This window comes from Microcaecilia unicolor, chromosome 5 (genome assembly GCF_901765095.1).
Source record: "Microcaecilia unicolor chromosome 5, aMicUni1.1, whole genome shotgun sequence".
Lineage (NCBI taxonomy): Eukaryota > Metazoa > Chordata > Amphibia > Gymnophiona > Siphonopidae > Microcaecilia > Microcaecilia unicolor.
In genome coordinates, this window is record NC_044035.1 from 134,627,070 (window position 1) to 134,635,078 (window position 8,009).

General features: G+C 42.2%; 1 long non-coding RNA gene across 3 annotated transcripts; it reads right to left on the minus strand.

Annotated features, from left to right (window-relative positions):
* Positions 1 to 1,057: 1,057 nt before the first annotated feature.
* On the minus strand, positions 1,058 to 7,281 carry LOC115470292. Of its 3 annotated transcripts, none has more exons than XR_003942172.1 (5): positions 7,143 to 7,281; positions 1,879 to 1,923; positions 1,531 to 1,542; positions 1,393 to 1,416; positions 1,058 to 1,350 (listed from the first exon to the last, which is right to left on the minus strand). It is a non-coding gene; the product is annotated as an uncharacterized LOC115470292 (long non-coding RNA). The 3 variants fall into 3 exon arrangements; XR_003942171.1 differs by having other exon boundaries at positions 1,059 to 1,350; positions 1,531 to 1,548; positions 1,885 to 1,923; XR_003942170.1 differs by having other exon boundaries at positions 1,062 to 1,350; positions 1,531 to 1,566; positions 1,897 to 1,923.
* Positions 7,282 to 8,009: the final 728 nt, after the last annotated feature.

Consider the following 8,009-nt stretch of genomic DNA (forward strand, 5'->3'; position numbering starts at 1 on the left):
TTTCAAATGTGCCCTTTCTATCCCCAGGGCTGCTGAGAGACATAGCTGCCCCCACCACTCACGCCACTTGCACCGCCATTCCCACCCACCTGCCCCTTACCTTTCTGTATTTTCCTCCAAGGGGGAGGGATCCGGGATCCAGTGCTGGCAAGCCGCTTCCTGCTTATTCTTAATTCCTACTTATTCTTGCTGCATGCTCCCAAGGTCTGTCTTTTCCTGCCCCTGTCTGTGCTAGGAGTCAGGACCTGGATGATTGCATAAACACAATATCGCACTGATGCAATCATCCGGGTCCTGGGCGGCATGCAGAAGCAAGGAAGGACAGACCTGGAAGCAGGCATCAAGAATAAGCTTGTTGGCACTGGGCCCAGGCCTGGGCCTGGGGAATTTTGTCCCCTGCCCCCCCTCTCAGTGGCCCTGGCTATCCCCCCCCCCCTTTGTTTTTAAAGAGCTGTGTTCACACAAGGGGTACAATGTTCCCTCTAAGTTATGTTAAACATCCAGTAGATGAGTAAAATTCAGAGATGCTATAAACAGAGTTAAATTACAGGTAAACAAGTAGGGAAAGCATGCAGAGCATGGCTTATGGAATTCTTTTCAACCGCCCTGTGAGTGCTTGTGTGTTCGTGTGTGTGTACGTGCGTGCGTGCATGTGTGAGTCTGTAAGAAGTGCTCACAAGGTAATGGAAAAGAAAACAGTTGCTCACATCAACTCAGTCCTTAGAGAGAACATTGAGGAACACACTGCTGAAACAGCCAATACTTGAGATCCAAATGCTTCATTTTAAAATTTGCACTTGTAACATCAACTCTTTAAAAGTAGAAGGATTAATCCTTTACAAGCAGACTGACTTGATGTTTTACGTGGACAGACAATTTACTAGTAGGATTAAACCAGGTGAATTTCAGTCTACTTTGCATTTGGAACATTATCCTTGATAAATATCTGTCAGATTGTTTGCCACTGATCCTGAGAAAATCAGTACAAATCGTTAGCTGGTCTGATTAGCCAGGTGACATTTCTGAAGTTCTGCTATGAATTCAGGTCCCCAAATTTATTTGGTTCTTTTTTTATTTATTTGGTTTTTTTTTCTTCACTAATAAGTTAACAAATAACTTTAGGATTATTATTGAGACACGTTTAAATATAGAGGCAAAATTTAATCAGTTGACATATTTGCTCATGGGAATAGATTTTGAGAAAAGGTTACCAGGGTACATTTGATACTTTAAAAAAAGAAGACTGACGCTCAAGTAAAACAGATTAACAAGCATATGCTTGAGCTTCATGGTGTGAAGGAGATTTTCACTGTTGCCTTCTTTACTTCGATCCACCTTTGCATTGGCCTCCTCCTCCTCCACCTCCACATTGGCCTCCGCCTCCACCTCCACCTCCATATCCACCTTTGTATTGGCCTCCGCCTCCACCTCCACAGCCTCCACCTCCACCTCCACATTGGCCTGCGCCTCCACCTCCATATCCACCTTTTGATTGGCCTCCGCCTCCACCTCCACAGCCTCCACTTCCACCTCCATATTGGCCTCCGCCTCCACCTCCATAGCCACCTTTGGATTGGCCTCCGCCTCCACCTCCACAGCCTCCACTTCCACCTCCACATTGGCCTCCACCTCCACCTCCATATCCACCTTTGGATTGGCCTCCGCCTCCACCTCCACATCCTCCACCTCCACCTCCACATTGGCCTCCACCTCCACCTCCATATCCACCTTTGGATTGGCCTCCGCCTCCACCTCCACAGCTTCCACCTCCACCTCCACATTGGCCTCCGCCTCCACCTCCACCTCCATATCCACCTTTGGATTGGCCTCCGCCTCCACCTCCACAGCTTCCACCTCCACCTCCACATTGGCCTCCACCTCCACCTCCATATCCACCTTTGGATTGACCTCCTCCTCCTCCACCTCCACATTGGCCTCCGCCTCCACCTCCATATCCACCTTTGGATTGACCTCCGCTTCCACATCCTCCTCCACCACCACCACCTAGAACATGAACGACAGAATTGTATGACACGTAGCACATCGCACATGATTATCTCAATATGATTATTGTATTTTGCTTTTTCTAATTTTAATCTTCAAATGATTAAAAGAAAATATAAATCAGTTATTTAGCATATCTGTCCTGAGAATTGCTTATATTTTTACTAACCTATGGTAAGCACTAACATGTGGTTACCGCAGGTTAAAATGCACTACCGCAGGGCGCGCTCAGGTATCCCACAGTAGTTTCAGAATCGGCGTTCACTACCCACATGCTAAAAAAATGACATTTATTTTTTAGAGCTGGGGGTGTATTTGGGGGTAGAGAGTAGGCATGGCTATGTTAATCAGTTAGCGTGTAGGCATTGCCACAGGCTGATTAGTGCAGGATTAGTGCATGAGCCTTTAACTTACAAAATAAGAGGCGGTAAGGGCTCACATGCTAATGGCCATGGGCTAATGGGAAATTAGAGAAAAATGTGCCTTCTACCGGCAGCACTAAAACTGGTCTCAGCACAGGGGAAGGACCAGCTTTGGGTTACAGCAGGCCACTTTGTAGAACTGCTTGGTAAAAGGGCCCCTTACAGTATAGTGAGGCACCTTGACTGGCATGCCTGTGAAGAACCATATGCTAAAATTAAAGAAAGAAGAACACGAATGAAAATGGGTACATATTCTCTAATAGACAAATATTCAAGCGATTTGTCTAGTTAAAGAGGCACCTGAAGAAATGTTTCTTTCATATACTCCTCTCCGTCCAACTGCATACATATAAAGCCCAATTATACACAAAACAAAGAGACCAGAATTGAGACATCCAGGTCAGGATGTATTCCGTTCCAACAGTATTTTATAGAAAGGTATCTGCCTGAGTAGAACCTTTTAAAAAAATACACATATTAGCCCCTTTTACAAACCTCAATGTGTAAGTGCTGCCCATTAAGGGGCCTAGTTTTCATTGTGAGCTACCGTTAAGACCTGTTATTTTACTATTGACCTTAGTCTAGTATGTTTTACTAAAGGGCATTAAGTTTAGGCTTAACTTGCTGTAATATGGGATTTTAATACGTGAAAAGCCTAAAACTGATACTGCATCAAGAAGGGGCATTACCATTAGTTTTCATTGTAGGATGTATGTTAACATTTGGATTAATGGGCAGTTCCTGTTTCCAGTTAATGCAGAAGCACTTAGGGCCAGATTCTATATGTAACTCTCTTCTAAATGGCCTTAGACTAAAAGACCTCTGAAGACTACAAATAGTGAAAAATTCTCCAGTGAGTCATCACAGGATTCAAAAAATATGACCACACATTTCCTGTTCTTCATTAAAAACACTGGTTTCCATTCACACAAAGGATCAGATGCAAACTTTTTCTCCTGGTCCATAAAATCCATGCTTCTGGCTCCTCTTTCTACCACTCTTGACTACTGATAACCTGTATGTAAGTGCTATATTTCCATGTGGAAATCACAACTAAGCCTTCTAAATAACCCCGTTTGTCTTGTCAATACATTGACCAGTCGAACATTATAGTAATGATGGCAGGGATGCATTTTTTTTTGTTTGGACAACACTGATGCACAGTGCTGTCCAGGTAAACTTAACCAGTTAAATCAGGCCACATAAACAGACTTGATATTATCTAGATAGTGCTAATTGCTTATAGTCAGCAATGCTATATAACTGGATAAATTTGCTGTATAACTAATTAAGGGGCCCATCTACTAAAGGGTATTACGTTTTGGGCTTAACACACTATAATGCAGGATTTTAATGCATGGCAAGCCCAAAACTAATGCTGTATCAAGAAAGGAGGTTCCTACTATTTTTTATTGCAAGTCATGTGTTAACGTTCAGGTTAATCTGCAGTATCTGCTCCTGCATATGAAGTATCACATCATTCCTTAGGCTATGAGAATATCGTGTTGGGCAGATTTGATGGACTGTGCAGATCTTTATCTGTCGTCATCTACTATGTTACTACGTTACAAAAAATGTCTGAAACAAACTGAAAAAAGCCCAAATGAACCTAATGCAAACTAACAATTTTTGTCCTGTGCACATCTCTAGTCTTCAGTATTATTTGTTTATATTGATTTGCAAGTGGGTCTGAATTGCTAAATTTTTATTCTCACGGCAAATAAATGGGAGAAAAATGCTAGTACACTATGCTTTAAGTTACATCTAAATTGCTATTATAGTGTTTGGTTGACTAACATAAAGTTTTTCTCTGTATGATTATTTGACATTGTTATTTTTATATCAATGATAGGTGAAGATGAATGTCTAAGACATTCTGGAAAATAGATAATAACCCTTTGTTCCCTCTCTCTTCTAGCCACATGTAAGCATGTGTAAAGAAAAGAATCCAGTTATCATGATTATTCTACAAGAGTTAATTCTAAGAAAACGGTATGCTTGATAAAAACATGGACTGATGTCTGAGACAACCATTACCTCAGGCCATCTGAAAATCATTCTATACTGTTTAAGGGAAAGGGGATGAAACTTGATATACTGTTTTTTCTGTGGTTACAGTCAAAGCATTTTACACAATATATACAGGTGCTTATTTTGTACCTGGGGGCAATGGAGGGTTAAGTGACTGGCCCAAATTCACAAGGAGTTGTAGTGGGAATTGAATCCCATTCCCCTGGTTCTAACCATTAGGCTACTCCTCCACTCTAGACTTGTTTAATATTCAGGGGTCCTTTTACTAAAGGAATGCTCATGGATTTAGCATGGGCTAAATACTACACAGCCCATTATTTATATATATATGGGCTGCATGGCACTTAATGTACATTAATTTCTGAGTGTGCACTATCCAGCTTATAATTGAAAAAGAAAAACGCCTATATTGCGACCCAAATCGGGAGATAGACGTTTATCTCACAAAAACGAATAAAGCGGTATAATCGAAAGCCGAATTTGGACGTTTTCAACTGCACTCCGTCGCGGATGCGGACAAAGTTGATGGGGGCGTGTCGAAGGCGTGGTGAAGGCGGAACTGGGGCGTGGTTATCGGGCGATCAGAGATGGGCGCCTTTCGCCGATAATGGAAGAAAAATTTGCGTTTTTAGCGAGAATTTAGGGCACTTTTCCTGGACCCTGTTTTTCCACGAATAAGGCCCCAAAAAGTGCCCTAAATGACCAGTTGAGCACTGGAGGGAATCGGGGATGACCTCCCCTGACTCCCCCAGTGGTCACAAACCCCCTCCCACCACAAAATATGCCATTTCACAACTTTTTATTTTCACCCTCAAATGTCATACCCACCTCCCTGGCAGCAGTATGCAGGTCACTGGAGCAGTTATTAGGGGGTGCAGTGGACTTCAGGCAGGTGGACCCAGGCCCATCCCCCCCCCATCTGTTACACTTGTGCTGGTAAATGGGAGCCCTCCAAACCGCCCCCCCAAACCCACTGTACCCACATGTAGGTGCCCCCCTTCACCCCTTAGGGCTATAGTAATGGTGTAGACTTGTGGGCAGTGGGTTTTGAGGGGGATTTGGGGGGCTCAACACCCAAGGGAAGGGTGCTATGCACCTGGGAGCTCTTTTACCTTTTTTTTGTTTTTGTAAAAGTGCCCCCTAGGGTGCCCGGTTGGTGTCCTGGCATGTGAGGGGGACCAGTGCACTACGACTCCTGGCCCCTCCCACGAACAAATGCCTTGGATTTATTCGTTTTTGAGCTGGGCGCTTTCATTTTCCATTATCACTGAAAAACAAAAACGCCCAGCTCACAAATTGTCGAATAAAACATGGACGTCCATTTTTTTCGAAAATACGGTTCGGTCCGCCCCTTCACGGACCCGTTCTCGGAGATAAACGCCCATGGAGATAGACGTTTTTGTTCAATTATGCCCCTCTATATCTGTTAGTACACCTTAGTAAAAGGACCCCTCAGTACGGTTTCTTGAAATTAAAATAAATTCAGTGATATCGGATCAAGTAAAATTCAGATTTGGGTGAGATTTAGAAATAATGCAACTAGATTGCATTTTAATCTATGTGCATATTTTCTTACATGAAAAATCTCCCTTGTGCAAAAAGCAGGGACATGCAAGAGTCCATAGATACTTTGCACTCAAGGTAGTTTTCAAAGGTAAAATGTATTTTCTCAGCTACTTGGAGGAAGGTGGCACTAACAATTTCCTCAATCTTTTTGGGCTTCCATCTATACTGGTAGGAACCAGGCCTACTGGATTTTCAGTGCTATGAGACTCCATAAGCACAACTACCCTAACTTGTTCATTCAGTTTATAAATCTTTATTCAAATAAAAATGGCTGACCACAAGGCATGAACTGACATTATCTCCAGAGTTTGGTCTGAGTTTGATCAGTTGATGTCACTATTTAAGTTATAACTAAAGACTCATTCCCTTCCATGGATTGTAAATGTTGTGTCCCCAGAATTCCCAGCCCTGGTTGCAAATCAAACTCAGAACTCCCTCATGGTAGTACACAGTACTGTAACTGACTAACTGAATGAACTCCAAGTCAGGTTATAATTTTTATTTTGATCCAGCAATTTCATTCCGATCCTTTGGGCTTCAAGTGTAGTTGGAATTGATCTGTATTACACTGCAGTGGTATGAGCATCACTCATAATACCTGCAGATTTTCCCTCTGCTTCATTAATCCCCCCCCCCCCCCCCCCCTTAACTTTATTCAGCCATTGTAGCAAAAAGATCTTAGTCAAGGACATAAATGGTAGCTTCATCTGGAATCCTGCACAAATGCATCCTGAGTATGGCCACTAGGTGTCATCATTCTACAATAACTGATACACTTTCCCCCTCCTCCTTGTAAATTCTGTCACTGCAAGCAGCCCCAGCTCATGCTAGCCCAGGTAGCAAGTTGGGCCAAGGAATCTAATCCAGTAGTTCTTTGTGTTAGTGACCAGCATGCCATTGACCACTGGGCGAGCTTTCATACCAGAATATTGTTAAAATTAAAACGTATGAACCCAGAATCCTGAGGTACAATTTAATAACATCTCGGTCTTAACAATAGGATGAACTTTCATTATGTTAAAACTTGTTATTGTTTTAAATACAAACTTCTCCATGTATTACACAGCAGTTTCTAAATTAATTTTAACAAAACAAATAATATAATACAAGAAAACTTACTATTCCAGCCTTGGTTTTGGCATGGGTCTTGGCATGGGTTATTGCACTGGTTCTGATTCCATTGCCCTCCTCCACCTCCACCACCGCCACCACCACAGTTGCCCTTGGCAGACATGTTTCTCTCTAGCTGAGTAGAGCAGTAGAATCTGATTCTTGTCTGAATGACAATGCCATTTATATACTCAAGTACTGGTTCTCTCTGTGCCAAATGGGCATGATGTGTACCTTGGTGGGGCCTTTGAAAAGCAAATAGAATTTTAGCATCACCTGCATAATTAGAGGTTATTTAGGGGGTATCACTCATTCCTTAATTGTTCGGCTTTATTCCCTAATTGTAGGGTGGATATCATTCAAAGGTCAAATTCTACAAAATCACATCATGATATATTATATAAGCAAACAGCCCTTTGCCACTTTTTGTGGCATGAATAATTTTCCTTCTTATGCCTCTTGTAAATTAAAGTATTCTTTCTTCCAAATAAAGCAGGAAAAAGAGACTGGATAATGAAGCAGAATATGCACAGTTTGGTTGTTCTTTGTTTTGAATAAGGTTTGAATGATTATCATGTGTTTTTTTATTCACACATTCATGGTTTGTGTGCATTGTAGGACTGCAATTCTTTTTTTTTTTTTTTGCATGGACAGATAGAATTTTATGCATGTTAATTCATAGGTATACATCTGCACAAGCAAAGTGAGTGCACTTAAAATTTTTAGGTACCTATCGAAACCAAATGTGTGCTTATGAATGCACACCTAACAGAAACCAGATGAAGAACAGACCAGTCAATATTCTGCCAGCTGCACTTAGTACTTTTGTAAATGCTGACCGCTGCCAGCTAAAGCAGACCTGGATGTACAGTGGAG